The sequence below is a fragment of the Pan troglodytes genome, chromosome 5, assembly GCF_028858775.2.
Source record: "Pan troglodytes isolate AG18354 chromosome 5, NHGRI_mPanTro3-v2.0_pri, whole genome shotgun sequence".
Lineage (NCBI taxonomy): Eukaryota > Metazoa > Chordata > Mammalia > Primates > Hominidae > Pan > Pan troglodytes.
In genome coordinates, this window is record NC_072403.2 from 33,440,652 (window position 1) to 33,453,428 (window position 12,777).

Here is a 12,777-nt window from a genome sequence, read left to right on the forward strand (position 1 = left end):
GCCAGTCTTTTGCTCCTGTTTCAGGTATGCGTGTGCATTGTAAACTTGTCTGACTGAACTGATTATAAGAAATGCACGTCTACTGACCGAGCGCAGTGGCTCACGTCTGTAATCTGAGCACTTTGGGAGGCCGAGGTGGGTGGATCACTAGGTCAGGAGTTCGAGACTCAGCCTGGCCAATATGGTGACACCCCGTCTCTACTAAAAATACAAAAATTAGCCGGGCGTGGTGGCGCGCGCCTGTAGCTACTCAGGAGGCTGAGGCAGAAGAATCGCTTGAACCCGGGAGGAAGAGATTGCAGTCAGCCGAGATCGCGCCACTGCACTCCAGCCTGGGCGGCAGAGCGAGACTCCGTCTCAAAAAAACAAAACAATAAAAAAAAAAAAAAAAAAAGAAAAGAAAAAAAAGAAAGAAAGAAAAGAAAAAAAAAGAAATACACGTCTACACACAGTTTTAAAACGCAAACAATCGTTACCTTTATTACATGTTCTACCTTCTATTTTCTGTTCTACTCTTTTGTCGTTTTGAAAATACTGGTAGTTACCCATTAAAATTGTTTTCACGACTCTCAAATGAGTGGCGACCAACTTTTTTTTTTTTTTTTTTGAGACGAAATCTAGCTCTGTTGCTCAGGCTGGAGTGCAATGGCGCGATCTCGGCTCGCTGCAACCTCCACCTCCCGGGTTCAAGCGATTCTCCTGCCTCAGCCTCCCGAGTAGCTGGGATTACAGGCATGCACCACCATCCCCGGCTAATTTTTGTATTTTTAGTAGAGACGAGGGGGGGTCACCATGTTGGCCAGGCTGGTCTCGAACTCCTGACCTCAAGTGATCCGCCCGCCTCGGCCTCCCAAAGTGCTGGGATTGCAGGCGTGAGCCACTGCGCCCGGCCCCAACATGTTTTTCTAATGCTTAAGGAAACCCGGAGATAATATTCCCATGTTTTGCCACTTAGTAAAGCATTTTATATGCCTGTGTCAGCGAGCACATAGCTGCAAGTGTAGCCCATGGCCAGTCTGTCACTGTGTCCTTGGCAGAAAAAAAGAATCCAACAAATCGGTAGGTTTTTATATTTAAGACATGGCACTTGCATTTTATTATGCTGAAGTGCATCCCCAGCATTTGGATAAGGGGCCAAGGTCAAGTCTCTCAGACTGTTGGCTGACAAACATTAAACCTGGAAATCCTAACACTGAGTGTATGAAAAACATTTACAGTCAAGGGAACATGATAGAGAAAGCTTCGGTCATCTTAGAGAATGCATATATTGCCATGAAGAGAACATTGGTTTAAAAAAAAAAGTTCAAGAGAATGAAAAGACAAGTCACAGACTGGGAGAAAATACTTGCAAAGTACATATCTGATAAAGAACTGATATCCAAAATATATAAGAACTCTTAAAACTCAACAATAAGGAGACAAACCGATTAAAAAATAGGCCAAAGACCCTAACAGATGTCACCAAAGAAGATATGCAGATGGAAAATAAGCATATGAAAAGATGCTCCACGTATGTCCTCAGTGAAATGCAAATTAAAACAATGGGATGCCACTATACACCTGTCAAAATGGCCAAAATCCAGAACCCTGACAATACCAAATGCTGACAAGGATGTGGAGCACAGGAACTTTCATTCCTTGCTGGTGGGAATGCAAAATATTAGAGTTATGTTGGAGGACAGTTTGACAATTTCTTACAAAACTAAACATACTCTTACCATGTGATCTAGTAATTGTGTTCCTTGGTATTTATGCAAAGGAGTTGAAAATGTATGTCCACACAAAACGTGCCCAAGAATGTTTATAGCAGCTTTGTTCATGATAGGCAAAACTTGGAAGCAGCCAAGATGTCCTTCAGTACATGAATGAATACATAAACTATGATACATTCAGACAATGAAACATTCAGTAAGGAAAAGAAATGAGCTATCAAGCTACCAAAAAGGAAGAACAGAAGAATATTAAGTGCGTATTGGTGAGTGAAAGAAGTCAATCTGGAAAAGGCTACATACTGTATAATTCCATCTACATAACATTCCTGAAAAGGCTAATCTATGGAAACAGCAAAGATTGGTGGTTGCCAGGGGTTTAGGGGGAGGGAAAAAGGGAAGAATAAGTGACATTCAGTGGATTTTAAGAGGGAAGAATAAGTGACGTTCAGTGGATTTTAAGAGGGAAGAATAAGTGACGTTCAGTGGATTTTTAAGGCAGTGAAACTATTCTGTATGATATTGTAATGGCGAATACATGTTGTTATACATTTGTTAAAACCCATAGAATATACAGCACAAAGAGTGAACTGTAATATAAACTATGGTCTTTAGTTAATAATAATTTATCAACATTGGCTCATCAATTTTAACAGATGTACCACACTAGTGCAAGATGTTAATAATAGAGAAACTGGGGGAGGAGGGGAGAAGGAAGGAGTATACTGAAACTCTACTTTCTGCTCAATTTTTCTATAAACCTAAAACTGTTCCCCAAATTTTCTATTAAATTTAAAATATAAGAATGTTAAATATGCTTATGGTAAGGTCTCAGAAGGAAATTAATGACATGCAATTAGAAACTGAAGGAATGGTTATCTTGTTATAAAGTGGGAGAGCCTTGGCTGAATTGTATTCTATATTTGGGTGGAAAACAGAATTTGTACATGATGAACTTGAATATTTAGTTAAGAAGACTTCCAAGTAAAATGTGGAATGTGCAACCTGGTTAGTTATTGCTGCTTATGGTGAAATGCATGAGGAAAGAAATAAACTGAGGAAGGAACTATTCAGCACAAAGGAACCAGCACTCATGATTTGGAAAACTTTTAGCCATACCTTATACAAATGAGGCTTTCAATACATGTTGAGGACACAGAAAGATATAATTTTTGTCTTCAGTGACTTCTCTATATGTTGCCCAAAGTGGCCTCCAACTCCTGACCTCAAGCAATCCTCCCACCTCAGCCTTCCTAAATGCTGGGGTTACAGTCCATAAGCCACTGAACCCAGCCCTCAGAAACCTTTTGTGCTTAAAAAAACACCTCAGCAAAATACAAAGCAACTAGTGATATATTTGAACTGAAATTACTAATCAACTTTGGCTTGTTTTACTGTAACAATGACTAGGGACTGGCCACAGCTGCAATCTTACTTGTTTTACTGGGCTGAAAACAAAAACATAGTAGAATGGATCTCAGTAAAGGTAGAGAGTCAGGACTTAGTTGCAGGAAACAAAAACCAGTCCAGTTTCTACTTTAGCCCTAAATTGGAAACAAATCAAATGTCCTTCTATACTTAAAAAGGCAAATTGTCAGTTTTTCTTCAAATACAAGGAATACAAAGAAAATACATTTTTTTTCTACAAAGAAAAAAAAATTAGCTAGGAGTGGTTGGTGCATGCTTCTATTCCTAGCTACTCTGGAGGCTGAGGCAGAAGGATGGCTTGTGCCCAAGAGTTCAGGTTACAGTAAGCTATGATGGTGCCACTGCACTCCAGTCTGTGTGATAGAGTAAGACCCTGATTCTAAAAATTTTTTTAAATTTCTTAAAAGAGATTTGATATTTCTTTGGTATCTAACTTTATTCAAAGCTGGAGTTGCAAATGATTTCAGCAAAAAAAATAAAGATATGCTTGATAAAAATATGTCCACCAAATAAAAAGGATGTGATATGCATGAACTATGAACAACAATCTATAGCACAACTTATATTTGTATGGACACCTGGCTACCCCATCAAACTGCTTCATGTCTATTCCCTCAAATTATGGTCTTCCATAAAACTAGTGAATTTCTTTTAGTCTTCTTTTGAGCCTGTAGGGGTGAGAGAATCTTTTTTCTCCCTTCTGGAGGTTGGATATTTGAGTCTGAGAAATAAAGCTGCTAGTAGACAGATTAACAGAAGAAAAGGCATACACATTTATTATGCACATATGCACAGGGGTCCCAGAAAGTGTAAGTGAGACTCAAAGAAGGGGCAGATGGTTGAAGCTTAAATAGGACTTGGAGCTACATAAAGAAATAGGAGCTTGAAGGCTCCTGGAAGGTGGTGGCGAGAAGCAATGTGAGGGTCAGGGCAGGAACAGCTCTGGGAACAAAGCTTGTCTTATTAAACAGATAAAGTCTCTCAAGTAGCAGCCCTCAGAATAGGTGGTGAAGAAAAGAATTGAAGTCTGGCTGGGCGAGATGTCCCGGGCATGGAGACCTTTAGTTTTCTCTCCTGGGATCTGAGTTAATCTTCTCTGGTTAATACAGATTCCAGGAGAGGGTTCATGACAATCTCTTTCCTTCTGGAGGAACCTCCGTAAGTCAAATAAGGGAAACTTCAGTGAAAGCCCCTCCCTGCCATTCAAGAAAGAAAGAGGATCAGGAGGCAGTGGGGCTGCGGAAGGTCAGAGAGACTTTGATTCTGAGGTTGCTTCTTTAGTTCAAAGTACTCAGCACTTCCAAGAGCCATACTTTGGGGTATCGTTTTCTGAGCTCTAACAAGGGTCCTCAGAAAATCTCTGTCTCTTCCCTTCCCGCTCTTCGTTCGTTTCTCCTCTTCCTCTTCCTCCTCTTCTTTCTCCTTCATCCTCTTCTTTCTACCTCCTGTCCCTCCTTCCTTTCTCTCTTCTCCTTTCTGGTCACTTTCTTCTTTTCCTCTTCCTTCTTGTCCCTCTTCCTCATTTATCTACTTAGTCGACATGATTTCTTAGCTTGCGATTGTTTCCCTCTTTTCTTAGATTAGTATATGGTTCCAAGAAGTAGATGAAAGCCAATTACAATAATCTGTGCATCCGAAGGGCTCAGGGAAACTCCAGGACCGGCAGCTTTAGACTTCAAGACGGAAGCACAAGAGGAAAAGAAAACATACTGCGTGGGTTAGATTTTGAGAGAAGGAGCGTCTGCCTTGGCCAAAAATCAAAGTAGGATCTTCCTTTTGATAGGTAACCTGGTTCCATGGGAACTCATGAACAATCTATAAATTTCTTTCTTAACCCAACTGAAGCGTGGAAGCGCATTGTGAAATGCAAAATGCCGTGCAAACGCGACCGGGTAGATATACTCCCTTGGGTTGGTGTGAGCCTAGAGACTTAGGGACCTCATCAGAGCAAGAAAGTGCAAGTAGGCTTTTCTGCATCATTTTCTGGCGCTCCAGTTCAGACACAAATCAAAAGTTAGTCCCTTCTTGAAAGCCATTAGCATTCATCAAGGAGCCTCAATGAGAGGAAGTTTCAAACAAAAACTAAATGTGTCAGGCCCAGATTTAGGGTGAGGGTCTGATTCCACTTCCTTGCGGGGTCAGTTTGGGTCCAGGTGAGAGAGGTACAGTGGTCTCTAGTTTTCTGGAAATGGTACTGCTGATAGGGCAAGGACTCCTTGCGGCTGCCCCAGAGAGGTTGGCTTGTCTTATCCAACTTGCACTTCACGTCAGAGTTTCTAATGAATTCGCAGACTCCAGTTTCTTGCCCAGGAAACCATTTTTACCGTATTTTGTTCTTTTGATTCTTCCTTGTCAGTTAGCTGGTGTAAATTCTGTTTAAAGACGTGAAGGGAGCTTTCTCCATTCGTGTAGTCGTGGCCGAGTGGTTAAGGCGATGGACTAGAAATCCATTGGGGTCTCCCCGCGCAGGTTCGAATCCTGCCGACTACGGGATGTTTTACTGAGAACAGTTCAGCGAGGAAATAGGATCTCACATTTGCTTCCAGTTTGGGAGTAAAGAAAGTCGTGATAGAGTCTCTGCGTGCCACCTAACATAGCCTGAACTTTTGCCGACTTCGGGATGTTTTACTGAGAACAGAGAGGAATCTATTTACTTCAGAGAGGAAATACGATGTCATATTTGCTTTCAGTTTGGGGGCGAGGGAACTCGTGATAAAGCTTCTGCGTGCCACTTGACGCATCCTGAACTTTAAAAATACATCTGCAGACTCTTTATCTATTTTACCTCAACGGAGCGCAGGTATTGGTCCCACCTCTGCTTTTCCTGTCTTTGAAACCAACCGATGCACCTTTCGGGATTTTTAACTCCTATGTTAGCTAGGGCTCCAACCATGGTTGAAGATAGACGGAAACCAGTGCGTCACAAAGGTGGCTAGCGAGAGTTCTTTTTTAAAAGGGTCTGACAAAGCGTCCGAGGAATGAAGGAGGAACTGGAGAGGATTCGCGGTTGGGCGGAGACACGTTCGCTGAATTGCCTTGCGTATATTTGGTAGGGGAAACGTGTGACTGCAGAGCAAAGAAAGATGGACAATAGCGAGTAACTTCACAGGGATTTCCTAAGAGCCGCATTTTTACGTCAATTCCTCGTTAGTATAGTGGTGAGTATCCCCGCCTGTCACGCGGGAGACCGGGGTTCGATTCCCCGACGGGGAGGAGGCTTAAGTTTTTTTAGAAAAGCACACTTCCGGTAAACACAGTCTCTGGTCTTCTGGGCAAATGTTGGGTTCTCTCTTTCTTTAGCAGAGTTCTTTCAAACCAACGAAATACTGGTCGCAAAAACCATAAGCTGTAGAAATCATGAGGTTCTGTAATAGCAAGAAAATCTCCACTCTCCACTGTAATCTCCATCACAGTGGAGAAACCGGGTAGATACCATCTTAACCAAGTGATTGAATCAGTATTGGGATGAATCTACATTATATACCTTTTTTATAGGATGTGCTCATGAGAGCACAACGTCACTTTTGTGGTATTCTTGGCAAAAATATGTAATCTAAATCAGAAAACATCAGACAAACCCATATTGAGGGAGATTTTAACAAAATAACTGACTTGTACGCCTCAAAAACTGCAATTACTTTTGCATCAACCTAGTAACAGGCAAGCAGGGAGGAAAAATAAATAAATAAATAAATAAACAAACAAATAAAATAACAAAGTTACAGAACACAAAGAAAGGCTGACTAAATAGTCCACATTATAGAAGATCTTAAAGATATGACAGCAACATATGGTCTGGAATTTTTATCTTAAAGGACATTATTGAAATAGTTGGTGAAATCTCAATAAAGTCTATAGATTTTATAATATTATGAATGTGAATTCCTGATTGTATTAATTGTTCTATTGTTATAGAACAAAATGTCTTTAAGAAAATTCACACCTATTTACAAAATACGTATTTAAGGGTAAGGGGAGGTATGTGTCTTCAAACTCACTGTCAAATAGTTCAGAAATATACATGTATGTATATATATGAGAGAGAGAAGGAAAAGAAAATATAGGAATATCCTTAATGTGCTAATATTGAGGGAATTGGGGTGAAGGGTGCTCAGGAATTATCTGTATTATTCATGTACTGTGTCTGTCAGTCTAAAATAATTTCAGAATGGAAAGTTAAAAGGAGAAAGCCTAATAAAACTATAAATGAAAATATACGAATTAAAATGTAAAAGGGCAAATATACAATTTTGAACAATACATATGACAAGAGTGATGACTACATTAATGAATAGGAATTTAGAACTGATGAAGGAGTGGGATTCAAAATGTTATGAGTGAGCAAGAAAATTCATAACATGTGACAAAAGCTACATAAAGAGTGAATGCCTGAAACAACATTGTTTCGTAATGATTACATGTTGGAATATGAAAACAAATGGTACTAAATTTCAAAACAGCAACGACAATATAAAATGGAAAGGTATGGCGAAATCCAAATCATTCTAAGCTCCTTTATAATAAGGTAGGAATTAGAAGTGTACCTAGTATGTACCCTCGACCAACGCTGAATGGATGAATATTAAAAGCAATATTTTTGTGAGCCATAATCAAAGCCAACAGCATTGCTTCTTTAATGAAAGAATACTCTTCCAGCATATAACAATATGTCTGATTTTGTTTTAAAAACACTTATTGGCCAGGCGAGGTGGCTCATGCCTCTAATCCAAGCACTTTGGGAGGCTGAGGCGGGTGGATCACCTGAGGCCTGGAGTTTGATACCAGCCTGGCCAACCTGCTGAAACCCCATCTCTACTAAAAATACAAAAATTAGCTGGGTGTGGTGGCGGGCACCTGTAATCCCAGCTACTCGGAGGCTGAGGCAGGAGAATCACTTGAACCCGGGAGGCGGAGGTTGCAGTGAACCAAGATTGCAGCATTGCACTCCAGCCTGGGCGACAGAGCAAGACTCTGTCTCGAAAAAAAAAAAAGAAAAATAATAATTATTAACATTTTGTCATGAAATTTTGGCCATCAAATTTAAAAGTTAATATTATTGTGCAACACTTTCAGCCAATGGATTCTTTTTTCCGTTAAGACTGTTGCACAGTAGAGTGATTGATGCCCCATCCTTTTCACCTAACATTGAATCTCGTTTGTCTCTATTACTTCCTTTTAATCTATTATTTCTTTTTTAATCTAGAAGAAAAATGATTCATCGTGGATAAGAACTATAAAGCAATTGTTTTGTTTGTTTGTTTGTTTCTGGCTTTTTTTTTTTTTTTTTTTTTTGAGACAGAGTCTCGCTCTATCGCCCAAGCTGCTGTGCAATGGCGCAATCTTGGCTCACCACAACCTCTGCCTCCTGAGTTCAAGCCATTCTCCTGGCTCAGCCTCCCGAGTAGCTGGGATTGAAGGCGTGTATTTTGAGTAGAGACAGGGTTTCACCATGTTGGCCAGGCTGGTCTTGAACTCCTGACCTCGTGATCCACCTGCCTCAGCCTCCCAAAATGCTGGGATTACAGGTGTGAGCCACCAAGCCCGACTTAAAGCAACTGTTTGAAGGCACTGATAAGCTGTCAACCCAGGCAAGGCTTGACAAACTACAATCCTTGAGAGAAGGGAAGCACATTATATGAGTTTGCACATTTGAAAGTGCTTTCCTCCTGAAGGTGTGTCCCGTATTGCACCATTATGGAATAGACCTCATGTGGAAAGAGGCAGTTGTGCTGGACTAAGGAGATACTGGTCAGAGTTTGGGGCTACCAACGTGCATAGAACTTGATGGTCAAAATTCAAGTGATGAGGGAACCACAGAGAAAGATCTCAAATTTGTATTATAAATTCTCCTTATATTACTGGCTAATTCCTAAGTTGTACCTACACAGGAAGATGTTCCAGTACAGGAAAGAGCAACTGGAAGGCTAATGATCTGTAGAGATCCAGTAGTGCATGGTTCTAGGGAGACAGAGGTTGATGTTCATGCCTCTCCCAGTTGGAGCCCCATTGGTAAAATGGCTGTTGTTTTGAGACTTCAGAAATACTAACCCTTAGCACTAAGTGATAAACCTTTAAAGTAAGGACCACATAAAAGGAGTAAGGCTATGCCTTCACAGCAAGGAAAAACTAAACTAGACAAATTGTAACAAAGCTTCAGTCTTTGTTGTATCCCGGAAAAACTACCAGAAGACTCTGAATGTTTTGAAATAAAGCAGTTTGTGTCCTACACTCTACAGGTCAAGGAAGAAAACACAATATAAATTTTTAAATGTTTTAAGCTGAAAGATAATGAAAATAAGACGTATCATAATTTGTCTAATGCATCTAAAGCTGTTTATAGAGAACAATTTTTACTTTTAACTACATGTATTACAACAATAGAAAGATTGAAAATCCATGATCTAACTCAAGAGACTATAAAAAGCCAGCAATTTAAATGCAAAAAGTACAAGGAGCTATTAAAAATAAGTGCAGAAATCAATAAAATGGAAAGCAAACATACATCACAGAAAATCAACAAAGTAAAAGTTTGGTTCTTTGAAAAGATTGATAAAACGAATGTACCCTGAATAAGACTGATTTTAAAAAGAGGGTAAGATAACACATGAATACTAGCATTGGGAATGAAACAGATTATATGTATGTGTGTGTGTGTGTGTGTATATATATATATATATATATATATATATATATATATACATGCACACATATATACACCCTAAAGATATTTTAAAAACAAGAAAGAGGTATTATAAATGTGTTTATGTCAATATATGTGAAACATTTGATGAAATAGATACATTCCTTGAAAAACACAATATGGTCAGGTGCAGTGGATCACGCCTGTAATCCTAGCACTTCGGGAGACCGAGGCAGGTGGATCACCTGAGGTCAGGAGTTTGAGACCAGCCTGGCCAACATGGTGAAACCCTGTCTCTACTAAAAATACAAAAATTAGCCAGGCGTGGTGGCACATGCCTGTAATCCCAGCTACTCTGGAGGCTGAGGCACAAGAATTGCTTGAACCCGGGAGGCAGAGGTTGCAGTGAGCCAAGATCACGCCACTGCACTCCAGCCTGGGCCACAGAGTAAGACTCCATCTCAAAAAAAAAAAAAAGAAAGAAAGAAAAAAAGACAAACAATATGCCACAACTGACACCAAAAGCAATAGGAAATCTTTATTGCCCTATACTTATTGGAAAAATTAAATCCATAATTTAAAGAGCCACTCATATACACTTCCAGGCGTAGGTAGATTCACTTGTGAATTCCCACATACAAGTAAGAGATAAATAATATCAGTCTTTCAGAAAGCTATTCAGAGAACTGAAAAAGAGAAAACATTGTTCAGCTAATTTAACTACACAGACATAATTCTGATACCAAAACCCAGAAAGAGAGTACAAGAACAGAATATTACAAGCCAATATTTCTTTTAAACATAGACTCAAAACTTTTTACCAAAATATTAGCAAAGTAAATAAAGCATATTATTTTAAAAGTCAAAACATTATATTCAAATCAGATTTACTCTAGAAATGGAAATTTGGTTTAACTTTTTAAAATGTAATTTGCCACATTAATAGAATAAATATAAAAACCAAATTTTCATCTTAGTAGACATAGACTAAGCATTTGATAAAATTCAATAATTCATGATTAAAAACTCTCAAAATGAGAATAAAGGGGAATTTCTTTAGTCTAATAAATCTTAACTACAAAACACCTACGATGAACCTGAGTTTGGGAACATGACAAGAATGCCCACGATTATCACTTCTATTCAATACTATGGTGGCAATAGTAGCTACTGCAGTAAAATAAGAAAAATAAATGATTGATATTAATATTGGGAAATACAGCCTTCATTATTAGAACTTGATTATGAGTGTACAAAACTGAGAAGAATCTAAAAAATGATTGGAATTAGTAAGTAAATTTAGCATGGTACTGACTTCATGGTCAACATACAAAATATCAAATATGCTCACGTATACTAGCAACAAACAAATGAAAAATGAAATTTTAAAAAGTCAATTTTTGAGGATGAGTGCAGTGGCTCCCACCAGTAATCCCAGCACTTTGGGAGGCAGAGGCAGGAAAGTCTCTTGAGCCCAGGAGTTTGAGACTAGACAATATAGTGAGAGCCTATCTCTACAAAAACATTGTTTAAAAAAATTAGCCAGGCGTGGTGGTGCACATTTGTGGTCTCAGCTACTTGGGAGGCTGAGGTAAGAGGATCGCTTGAACCTGGAAGGTCAAGGGTGCAGTAAGCCATGACCATGCCACTACACTCCAGCGTGGGTGACAAAGTGAGATACTGTTTCACAAAACAACAACAAAAAGTTCCATTTACAACAGCATTAATAAATGTAAAAAAAGTGTGCAAAAAAACTATAATAAAAACTAAAAAACATTACTGGGATAAATTAAAGAAGACTTAAATAAATGAAGTGATGTATCAGGTTTATAATTAGGAAGATTTAATATTGTTAGGATATTAATTTTTCCTAAATTGATCAATAGATTCAATGAAATCCCAATCAAAATACCAGCATGTATTTTTGTGGAAATTAAGTATATTTTTGTAAATGCAAAGGAATTTGAAAAATCATGTCAATATTGTAGAAGATTAACTAAGCTTGAAAACTTATGCTGCCAATTTACAAAATACGTAGGTCAATTCAGTCAAGTAAGAATGATCTTTTTAATCACATAGAGTAAAAATAAACCTTGACCCCTATGTCACATTATAAACAAAATTATTTTATTATATAATAGACATCAATGTGATAGAAAAAAAGATAAAATTTCTAGAAGAAAACACAGTAGAACATCTTCATGATCTTGGGCTAGGCAAAGATTTCTCAAACAGTATATTAGGAACATAAATCATAAAATAAGATGCATTGGGCTTATTTTAAATAAGGGATGTATTGGCTGCAAAAGACAGCATTAAAAGAGTGAAAACACAGCCAAGGAATGGAAACGGCATTTACAATATCTATATTTATATCTATATCTATATCTATATCTGAAGCCATCAAATAATTAATATCTAGATTAATATCCTATATAGCCTAGGCTGGTCTCTAACTTCTGGGCTCACAAGATCCACCCACCTCAGCCTCCCGAAGTGCTGGGATTACAGGCAGGAACCACTGCACCAGGCCCAATCTGTTTTGTTTGTTTGTTTGTTTGTTTTTGAGATAGAGTCCCACCCTGTCGCTAAAGCTGGAGTGCAATGGTGTGATCTTGGCTCACTGAAACCTCCGCCTCTTGGATTCAAACAATTCTCCTCCCTCAGCCTCCCCAGTAGCTGGGATTACAGGCGCCCACCACCACGCCCAGCTAATTTTTGTATTTTTAGTATACAGACAGGGTTTCACCATGTTGGCCAGGCTGGTCTCGAACTCCTGACCTCGTGATCTGCCCACCTCGGCCTCCCAAAGTGTTGGGATTATAGGCGTGAGCCACCGTGCCCGGCCCAATCTATTTTTTAATTGAAATATTTAGTCTGTGTATATTCAAAACATATTTAGTTGAGTTTAAGTGTACCATCTTGCTATCCTTTTAATTTCAGCAATATGTTCTTCTCTGATTCTTACTCTCTTGCCTCTTTTTAGGTTGAGAAATATTT

General features: G+C 38.9%; 2 non-coding genes across 2 annotated transcripts; both read left to right on the forward strand.

The window, feature by feature from the left end:
• Positions 1 to 5,545: 5,545 nt before the first annotated feature.
• TRNAS-AGA (transfer RNA serine (anticodon AGA)) lies at positions 5,546 to 5,627 on the forward strand. Its single transcript has one exon. It is a non-coding gene; the product is annotated as a tRNA-Ser (tRNA).
• Positions 5,628 to 6,278: 651 nt separating this feature from the next.
• TRNAD-GUC (transfer RNA aspartic acid (anticodon GUC)) lies at positions 6,279 to 6,350 on the forward strand. The gene has a single exon. It is a non-coding gene; the product is annotated as a tRNA-Asp (tRNA).
• The last annotated feature ends 6,427 nt before the right edge of the window (positions 6,351 to 12,777 follow it).